Source organism: Cynocephalus volans, chromosome 6 (genome assembly GCF_027409185.1).
Source record: "Cynocephalus volans isolate mCynVol1 chromosome 6, mCynVol1.pri, whole genome shotgun sequence".
In the NCBI taxonomy this organism is placed as follows: Eukaryota; Metazoa; Chordata; class Mammalia; order Dermoptera; family Cynocephalidae; genus Cynocephalus; species Cynocephalus volans.
In genome coordinates this window covers 6,865,452-6,876,333 of record NC_084465.1, presented here as the reverse complement: position 1 = coordinate 6,876,333, position 10,882 = coordinate 6,865,452, and the positions used below count along the sequence as shown (strand labels likewise).

The 10,882-nt window shown below is 42.0% G+C and overlaps 1 non-coding gene across 1 annotated transcript; it reads right to left on the bottom strand.

The window, feature by feature from the left end:
• Window positions 1–6,795: 6,795 nt before the first annotated feature.
• Window positions 6,796–6,869, bottom strand: TRNAI-GAU (transfer RNA isoleucine (anticodon GAU)). Its single transcript has one exon. It is a non-coding gene; the product is annotated as a tRNA-Ile (tRNA).
• Window positions 6,870–10,882: the final 4,013 nt, after the last annotated feature.

Here is a 10,882-nt window from a genome sequence, read left to right as displayed (position 1 = left end):
CCTTCCGCCGCTTTTTAATTACGCCAGCTCTCCCCGAGCGCTGATTGGACAGCTCCCGCCCGCCCGCCCGATGACGCGCGGAAACTCCATCTCTCATTGGGGGCAGTGAGGAGGCGGAGCCGGGGGGCGGGGCTACTCGCCCGGGAGCTAAAAATACCTCCCGGCTGTGATAAAGCGGTTGGACGCCGGGGGAATTTGAAGTCTTCGAATTTCGAAAGGGTGGGGCGGGCTGTAGAGGAGATAGCTTCCCAGTGATGGGCCAGGGCGGGGCGCGGGGCGGGGCAAGCGGTGGGAGGCGCGGCGATTGGCGGAACGCTGAGCGGTTGGCTGACTCGCGCCCGCTGAGCCTTTAAAAGGCGTGAGGCGCGGGGCGTTTGCCATCTGGCTGTGGGTCGAGCGGCTGTCTCGTCGCGCTTGTTCCCTCCTCCATTACTTTTTAGAGTTACAAAGTCTAGGTTTGAGGATGTATGTGGTGACTGATAATCATCCATGGCTGAAGGACTGTGGGAAGGATGGAATCCGCGTTAATTGACAATGTTAGGGATTTCACCGGGGCTCGGCGCACCTCACAGGAAACAGCGTCCGTGTGGGGACGCTGCTGTAAGAGGCCACACGTCTTGTCGCTGTGGACACTCGTGCGGCTGATCCAGGAGGGGGATGTTGGCACAGTCTCCACACGAGGCACACTGGCAGACTCCTCAGGGGTCACACGGTGTCCTCAGGAAGAGAAGCCAACCCAGGAGGCCTTGGTCGTGGAAATGAAGCTGAAATCCACGCCCGAAAAAATGAAGATGCCATTGGGACACTTCCCAGTGTTAAATAAAAATTATCGGAGGCCATTGTTTTGGACTAATTTCCTGCACTAGGTCGCAGCAGACCAGACAAAATCAAAATGGAGTCACCCCTGCTAAGTTCCAGTCACCAAAGCCAAACTAAATTGCTGTCCGGCTTTCTGAGAAATTAGGAGCCAGCCAGCCGGTTTCTCAAACTGGCCAGCGTCAATCTTCAATAGGCATGACGATGAAGTTCCCTCTCCTTTAATACAAAAGAAGTAACCTGAAGTCGTCTGATGTTAATCAGTTATTTTTCTATTGTTCTGTCTCCTTGTCCCCACCTTACAAGGAAAGTAACTGTGAAATAACCAATCCCCTTTTTGTTCTTCGTTTCTTCTTCCTTAAGCCTTTTCTGTCCATAAAATCAACCTCTTGCTCAGCTCATTGGAATGCCTATTCTATTTTATGGGATGAAGAGTTGCCCAGTTCTAGAATCACGCTAAACCTAATTGAGATCTTTAAATTTGTTGTAATCTTGTCCTTTGACACCAGCTAGGGAGACTTGTCCATTATGGTAGATATTCTTGAACTTGGTGGTTGCTAAATAAATGGATACTCTACCTACCACTCCTGTGACTCTGCCGTTGTCATTCTTGGGCTGTTTGACAGTGCGGACCTGCACAGGCTGAGTGGGGTAACCGCCCTTTATGTTGCCCCCCACCCCACGCAGCGTGCTAGTCATGGCCCTTTGCCCTTTCCTGATGAGTGTCAGGGAGGATGAACCCCAGGAAGTTGAATGGCAGGTCTTGATTTAGAGGTTGACTGTTATATGGATATACCTTGTTGAATTGGAACACTGAGCCTAAGGCAGACTCCCTCCAACTTTCCCACTGACACACTACTGGGAGAGGGGGAAGTACACATTTGTATCCTCAAGGGTCTGCAGATGGAAGCCCCAGGCAACATCTGGGAGTGATATCTTTGAAGTTCTGTGTTTTATCATAATGAAATGTTGTGTTGTACTCTATAATTTATTTTTAAACTTTAGGTCTTAAAATGGACTATCCAGAAAACTGTATCATGTTTATCCTGTGGATTTGGATGCCCTCTTCCCAGTATTTTTGAACTGATGGTGCTAAACTCTGGTGGGTTACAAAAATCAGTTTAGTAGGTGTTACCTTTATTTATGTACAAAAATTTTTTTGGTAGCTGGCTGGTATGGGGATCCAAACCCTTGACCCTGGTGTTATCAACACCCCCCCCCTTTTTAAAAAATAGAACAGAAGATACTGGGTTATGCATAGTAAGTGTAAGTTTGTGTGTGTGTATTTATACACTATATATGTATTGTGTACTGGGATCCCTTATAAAATATATTTCTTCCTGTGGATTGCCTCAGAAAGCTTGAAAGCACTGCCCTAGCCTGAGCATATTACTAATACAGATTGAGAAGCAGAGCTGTAAAGGACAAACTCATTCAAGAAGTTTTCCAGTTGCTGTCTTTTAAGCCCTTTGAGGTCAGACCCAAGAGTTTAGTAGATTCCTTTATTCCAGAGTGGGAACAATTTGTTTAGTTTAGGAAATGACTCAGATTACCTAAAATAATAGGGACTGATGGTGTGAATTCACATAGAAATACCTGACTGCAACATGGTTGGGAGAAATAGACTTGTTTTTGTATTCAAAGTAGCTCTACTGATTGAGACCACTCATTAACCTTTTAAGCAGCTGGAATGTCTGCTGCCACTAATCAACTTCTCTCTTCAGCAGGTTCTGCTTATTCAGGACTGCTCTATCTGGTGACCTCTGCATGCTGCCTTCTCTGTGTTCTTCCACTTATTTTGTTTCCCTGCGAACTCAGGTCTCTATGTCTTCCATTTAAGTTCCCAAGAGATGGGCTGGCTGGTTAGCTCATTTGGGAGAGCAGGGTGCTGATAACACTAGGGTCAAGGGTTCAGATGCCCTTACTGGCCAGCCACAAAAATAAACTCCCAAGAGAGGACATAATTGGTTCAGTTAATTATCATCCTCCCTTGAGTGAAAAGCTCATGCTAAACACATAGATTGGCCACATAGGTGTCTGCTGGCCTACACCTCTGGTGTTGGTGGCTATGGAGGTTATTTGAAACAAAGTGTCTGATATTGCAGGCTTTTTATTAACTTTCTGTGAGTTTTTCCAAGTCCAATGACATCTGACTTCCAGTTCAAATATGTTTTTTTAATTCCCTGAGATAATACACAAAACTTTTTTTCTACTATTGGGTTGACCAAGATAAGAGTAAAAACCACTGCTGTACTTGTTTTTACCAAAAGAACACTTGTGAAATTATTTTACATGGGAAAGGATGACCCTAATGAAAGTAGGCATTTAGGAGTTTTGTTGTTGTTTTCGTTTTGTTTTTTAAATATTTGATAAGGGAAGATGGGAGAAGAACTAGACTCATCTTAATCTTGACATAAGCCAAATCAGACTGATCTGTTATGTCTCACATAATGTATTATTCAAAATCAAATGATGCAGATGTGGGGAAACATGCTGTATTAGTCCATTTCTGTTGCTTATAACAAAAAATCTGGAGTACTTTGTAAAAAAAACAAAATTTATTGCTCACAGTTTTGGAGGCTTGGAAGTCCAAAGTCCAGGGAACATATCTGGTGAGGGTCTTGATGGTGGCAATTGTGACCCAGGGGTCTCGCTTGGTAGAAAATGGTGAAGCAGAGACAGACTAACCTCCTCATTCACTCTCTTTTTAAAGCTCTTAGAACCACGCCCCTGACCACCGTTATTAATCCATTCACTACTGCATGGTCCTACACTCTAATCACCTCTTCAAGGCTTCACCGTTCAATTACCATAACAAGACTTCCCACCCTCTTAACACTGTCACAGTGGGGGCCAACCCTCTAACACATTAAACTTTTGGGGAGACACAATTCAATCCATAATACATGCTAAGGTCATCCTACTACGTGGTCATCTTGTTGGAGTCAAAGGGACAGATCCTACTCCTGTGGATGGGAGAGAGGTTTCCTCAGCAGGGAATTGATTGTCCTGTCCTCAGAATTTTAGGATGAGAGCCATACTGGGGAGGCAAGTCCCCTGACTTTCACTGGGATAAAAGAAAATCCTCCCCTCTCTGAAGCAGCAGGTAGTCTGGTCTGAACCTGAGACATGGACTTGTGTGGAGTGCTCCCAGAGGAGGGAAAGTGGAGAAAGCCAGCCCTAAGTGCATGGAGTAGGCCATGTGCGAGAGTGAGACAGTTGGCCCAGCAGAAAATGCTGTGAATAGGCCTAGGGCTGTGCAGTAGTTCATTTGTTCTCAACTGTTATGGGTTGAATGTGCTCCCCAAAAAGGACATGTTGAAGTCCTACCCTTCTCAGCATGTGATCTTATTTGGAAATAGGGCCATTTCAGATGTAATTAGTTAAGATGAGATCATACTGGAGTAGGGTGTGCCCTACTCCAGAATGACTGGTGTCCTTATAAGAACAGAAGACACACGGACACAGAGGAAAGATGGTCAATGATGGAGTGAGGCAGAGATTGGAGTGATGCTGTGACAAACCAAGGAACTCCTGGGCCACCAAAGCTGGGAGAAACAAGGAAGGATTCTCTCCTAGAGCCTTCAGTGGGAGTATGGCCCTGCCAATACCTTGATTTCAGACTTCTGTCCTCCATAACTGTGAGAATAAATTTCTGTTGTTTTAGGTCACTCAGTTTGTGGTACTTTGTCATGGCAACCACAGGAAACTAATACATTAACTATCCCCAAATCATCAATGACATTTCATTTAAAGTTCAAATCTGGTTTCAGCTGGGCTTTGGATGAAGTTGGCCTCCCCAACCCCCCAGGCCAGAATGCCTCTAGTAGGAGCTTTCACTAGCAGAAGGCTGCTGTGCCCAGCAGAGCACGTGTCCTGAGGTTGCTGGTAGCAGTGGCCAAGCAGGATGGCTGGAGCAGAACATGTGAGACCTGTTCCTAAGAACCTGTGCGAAGGCACTTGGGGGATGATTGGGAACAGCCAGGAGGCTAACTCCTTGCAATAAAACAGGTGATGGCTTGTGCCAGGATGGCTTGGATTACACGTTTTTCAGATGTGCCTTAGATGTGGAATTTAGTCACAGTGTTCGTAAGCCACCAAAAGACATAATTAACATTTGAGAGACATATTCACTATTGGTTCATCCTGTGTGAAGAGGTGTCTCAGAGTTGGGTTTTATTCAACATGTTGAGCTTGAGGAAGTTTCTTCCATTGGTGTACAGGAAGAAAATATAGAACTTCTATTTTTTAAAAAAAATTTTATTTAAAAAATAAAATAACGAACTTTGATAATATGCAATATATAGGTTGTCCATTGTGCTCTCACTCGGTCTTATGATGGCAGCATGTCGTGACTGGCACATGAGGTATCACAACAGGGAGGGGTGGCAGTATTGCCCTCACTGGTTTTTTTTTTTTTTTTGAAAGATGACCGGTAAGGGGATCTTAACCCTTGACTTGGTGTTGTCAGCACCACGCTCTCCCAAGTGAGCTATGGGCTGGCCCTTGCCCTCACTGTTTAGTGTTGAGAGTGTTTTATTTCTTTTCACATGCCTGACCATGAGGAACTATAGAATTTATTATCTAATTTCTACTAAACTAATTCAAACCTCACAAAACAGCCATTAGCCTTAGATTTCCTTCAAAGAAACCAGGAATTAATGATGAGAATAAAAATGCAACGTAAGCATATACTAAGAAAAATGTCAGAGCCACCACCTCTTCCTTGTATGAACTCTTCGCGGCTACATTAAAGATAAACATGATAATCTAATCGTATCTGACAAGAAAAGGACCAAAAATGTAAAATGACAAGAAGAGCATTTAAAATATGTGTTCATGTTCATTGTCATTCGTGATGACTAAGTGTAACTACACCTTGAGATACTCCCTAATGATGTAGTAAGCATCCCTTACAGATAGAAAGATGTTTAAAAACTAAGCATCCAAATCATCAGACAGACCTTACACATTTTTTCTGCCACCTTTATTTTATTTTTGTTTTTTGGAAAATTTCAAGCATATAGGCAAGTAGAGCGATTAGTACAATGAGCCCTCAGAATCATCGCCTACTTCAACATTTACTGAGTCACGGACAATCCTGTTTTGTCATCTGTCCCCTACCTGCTTTCCCCATTCCACATGGATTATTTTGAAGCAAATCCTAAACATCATACATTTCACTCATAAAAATTTCAGTATTTTCCGAAAGATGACTTTTAAAAATGTATAACATTGCTTTTTACACATGAAACAAACAAAAACAATTAAGGAACTTTTAATACTACCAAATATCCAGATTATTCAAATTTCTTCTAAAGTTTTATAGTATTTTTTAAATAATTTGTTCAAATTAGGATCCAAATAAGATCCATATATTGCAATTAGTTGCTATGTCTCTTAAATCTCATTTTTAAAATAAAATTTATTTTTTAGAACACTGTTATATGTACAGAATTGTGAGGATAGTAGGGAGTTCTTATACACCCTGTACCTAGTTTCTCCCATTATTAGCATCTTACATTAGTATGGTACATTTGTTATAATTAATTAACCAATATTGATACATTATTATTAGCTACAGTTCATACATTATTCAGATTTCCTCAGTTTTCCCCTAATGGCCTTTTCTGTTCCAGGATCCCATCCAGAATACTACATTACAGAAAGGTCCTGCATGCCATTCTCCCAATGATAACATCTTACATAAATATAGTACAATATCAAAACCAAGATTGAGATTGGTATGGTGAACAGATCTTATTCAGATCTCACCAGTTTTACATGCACTCATTTGTGTATGTGTACTCATTTATGTGTGTATACTCAATATATGTGTGTTGTTCTATTCATTTTATTATATATGTAGATTTATGTAACCAGATCCACAATCAAGGTACAGAATTGTTTCATCATCACAAAAATCTCCCTCATGCGACCCTTTTATTCTTCATTTTTGTTTGTTGGGTTTTTGGTGGCTGACCAATATAGGGATTGAACCTTGGACCTTGGTGTTATCAGCACCATGCTCTAACCAACTGAGCTAACCGGCCAGCCCTGAATACTTGAATAATTTGCTTCAAGTTAAATTATCAAGGAATTGGATGACAATACACTGTTAAATTAATAGCCTGGGTTATTTTTTTCAAAGGAAGTATTTCCTTCTTTGAAAAAGCAACAGATTTCATAGATGGAAGTAACAGAGGTGAGGTGAAGTTCAGCATTCAATACAGTTAAATGGTCATAAAAACAAATACAATTTGGTCTTTGTTATGGACTGAATGTGTCCCCTCAGACTTCACAGGTTGAAATGTAATCCCCAGTGTGATGGTATTTGGAGGTGGGGACTTTGAGAGGTGATTAGGTCATGAGGGTGGAGCCCTCATGAATCACAGTAGTATCTTATGAGAGGCCTGAGAGCTAGTTTGCTCTCCTTCCACTGTGTGAGGACACAAGGAGACACAGCAGCCCGCAACCTGCAAGAGGGCCCTCACCAGAACCCAACCACGGGGGCACCCTGGTCTCCGACTTCCAGCCTCCAGAACTGTGAGGACTAAATTTCTGTTGTTTGTAGGCCACCCAGTCTACGATACTTTGATACAGCAGCCCGAATAAGACAGTCTTAAACATGAACTTTTCTTTCTTTGCAAAGATGGTTCTACAGTATCAGAAGTTGGTGCTTCTGGAGTAGTTCTTCGCTGACAGTGTGAGACTTACACTGGTCCATCCCTACCCTCTTTTGCAGGCCTATGATCCTGTCACTCAGTTGACTGACAGGAGGTAACTGTCCCTGGAAAAGTGGCAAGGTGGAGGTAAACAAGCTTGAACACCAATGCAAGGAGCATGTTGGGAAAGGGGCACATCTCTTCTGAACCCATCTTTTTGTAGAAGATTTCGTTATGCCTTAGGGGCCAGACTTGCTCATTTGATGACTAACTGCCAATCTCACTGCCATTGCCTAATTTGGGGGGTGGGGGGTAGTTATTGGCCCCAAGAACAAGATACAATTGGCTCAGACTCTCAGACTTCAGCAAGAGAAGTTTGTACCTTAGATCGTTACCAAAAAAAAAGAAAAGCTGCCTGGTATGCCAGTTTTATTCCAGAAATAGCCTCTCACCAAGGCAATGAGTTCAGTTTAGGATGAGAACTCCTGGGTCTGAATTCCTGCTTTGCCACTTAAAATCCTCACGACCTTGGACGAGGCCCTTCACCTGTCTGTGCCTTCAGAGCTGCTGTGAGGACTGAGTGCACCGTCTTACCCTCTTCCTTTGCTTTCTGGGATTGGATTAAATGTTGAATTCTGTGCTCAGGGTGACGTACGGTATATGATATGACACCGAATATAAAGTTTCCTCTCAACCTTGTTTTTAAATTATTTTGTGATATTTACTTTTCCTGAATTCTTTCATAATAGCAGTTCCTTTCTTGTTACTTGTTCTTTAATGTGGTTTTTGTTAATGGTTTCATTTCCAAGTAAAGACCAACTTTCCTTTGATTTTGATGGAGGAAAGATTAGCTACATAATGTTTTGAAATTAAAGCAAACCAAACAAACCACAACATGAAAGGAGTATCAAATGCTTCCCTGAATTAAAAGGGTTCCCATCCCGGTTCCTCTAAAGTTGGGAGGCATCTTACTACTTGACCTTAAAGGAGGTAGCCCAGAAGAAAAGAGAACTACAGCAGTTAAGAGAAGAGAGAGGAACAGCCAGCTGGAGAGGAACCAATAACAAGCATTAGAGGCAGCTCTTGGCTGGAGGAAGAAAGCAGTCTGACTTCAGTGTGTGGTACAAAAGTCTTCTAGTGAACTGTGCAGAGCCAGGCTTAGTTTACACATCTCCATTGTTGTATGTCAGAACGACCAAGGTCAGGGTCAAACAGAGAACCTATAAAACGAGTTGGATAAAGAAGTAAAAAACTTTTTTTAGAAAAGGTGATGTGCCCAGATAAACTCCAAAAAAAAAAAAAAAAAAAAGCTTTAATTTATTGTGTAAGAAACTTTGGTGTTAATTTCCATGAGGGTTAAAATTTTTAAGATCAATGCAAGCATAAAATAAGCCAACTGTTTATAGCTCAAGAAAATTTGTCATTGCGTATGCCATATACTACACAGTATATTTGACATGAGAATTTTGAAAATAAGCTTCATGCCATGGCTGAAAAACAGATTTACCTTAGGAAACCTAACTGAGCAGTATATAATGCTGAACTGAAATATCCGATCCTTATTTGGAGTACAGCTTTATCTCAGTGTTTGCTGAGATGAAGTTCATTAGTAACTTGCCAGTCAGTATTAGATACAGGTCATTAGATTAGTACATTATTATGTGTATTGATGGTTTTATTTTCAACTGTACTGAGCATGGTGCTTGCTGGGTAGTTATAGAGTTGTTTTCTGTTTTCTGGGGAGATCTTAGAAGGCTTTTCATGCCCATAGGACCCTTCTGGGGATTTCTTTCTGCACAGATTGTCATGTTCTGTGCGATGTAACTCTGCGATTCTGGGCCACAGCTGATTGGGTCAAAATGGGCATGTGACCCAAGAGCAGCCCTTTTTTTTTTTTTTTTTTTTTTTTTAAATTTTTATTTTGTCGATATACATTGTGGCTGATTATTGCTCCCCATCACCAAAAACTCCCTCCCTCCTCCCTCCCCCCCTCCCCCCCAACAATGTCCTTTCTGTTTGCTTTTCGTATCAACTTCAAGTAATTGTGGTTGTTATATCTTCTTCCCCCCCGTTTTTTTTTCTGTGTGTGTGTGTGTGTGTGTGTGTGTGTGTATGTGTGTGTGAATTTATATATTAATTTTTAGCTCCCACCAATAAGTGAGAACATGTGGTATTTCTCTTTCTGTGCCTGACTTGTTTCACTTAATATAATTCTCTCAAGATCCATCCATGTTGTTGCAAATGGCAGTATTTCATTCGTTTTTATAGCTGAGTAGTATTCCATTGTGTAGATGTACCACATTTTCCGTATCCACTCATCTGGTGATGGACATTTGGGCAAAGAGCAGCCCATTTCTAAGTTGACATGTGGCCTACTCAGAATTCTGCTCAAAAGGGCCACCGATTCTGGATGGTGATTGGTGCAATCAATCAGATCCTCTCGGAGAGTTTGGATGTAGGACAGGGAGAGTCAGCAGGGGGAAGCCGGGTAGAAGGTGAAGGACACCCAGGGAGATAGGAGCTGTGAGGTCGCAGAGGTCATGAAGCAGAGATGCCAGCCACGGGTGCAGTGGACCATGGAGTGAAATTCTGGGGGAGAAGTGGCCACCCGCTGCTGCTCTTGTGGTGACATCCCCAAGAGCCGCCCTCTTCTAAGCCATGCTCCTGGGAGGCCGGCTGTGCAGGGGCAGGCCTCTAGTGGCCTTGTGGCTCTCACGCTGGCTCTCAGCATCACTGAGAGCACATGGTAAAGTGCTGGTGAGCGCTTTGCCATTGCCAGTGTTCAGCCAGAACACACACCAAGGGAGGAGTGGTTGAGCCAGCCAGTAATACAACCAAGGGAAATATTAGGGGCCAGGGTAATTAAATTCTGTGAAATTGGAGGGTATGTCTTAGAATTTATGGTAATTCATTACTTTCTAAATTTGAGATTGTATAAGTAAATTTCCATTAAACAAGAATTTCTTTTAAACATTTTGTCACTTTAGTTTTGTGACTTTTTCACTCATGAACCCCCTTCTTGCAACAGGGTAAATTGTTAGCAGTGGCGATGAAGACTGCTTACAATTACTGGGTAGATCCATGCAACCAAAGGCTTACCTCAGATTTGGACTTTTTTTAAGGCACTCACTGGTAAAATTGCTTTAAAAAAATTATTATTCTGAATGCATGTGTAATAGAAGGCAGATAAGAAATAATACAAAAAAACCCAAAAAAACCCTCCTCAAATTCCATTATCTAGAGGTAACCACTAATTAGTACTTTGGTGTAATGTACTTCTAGACTTTTTCTAATCACATCTCTGTACATTTATAGTCTATAAAAATGAAATCATACTGTCCATACCACTTTATGCTGTCTTTGTTTGGTAAATATACATTCATCTGCAGCATAATTTTGAA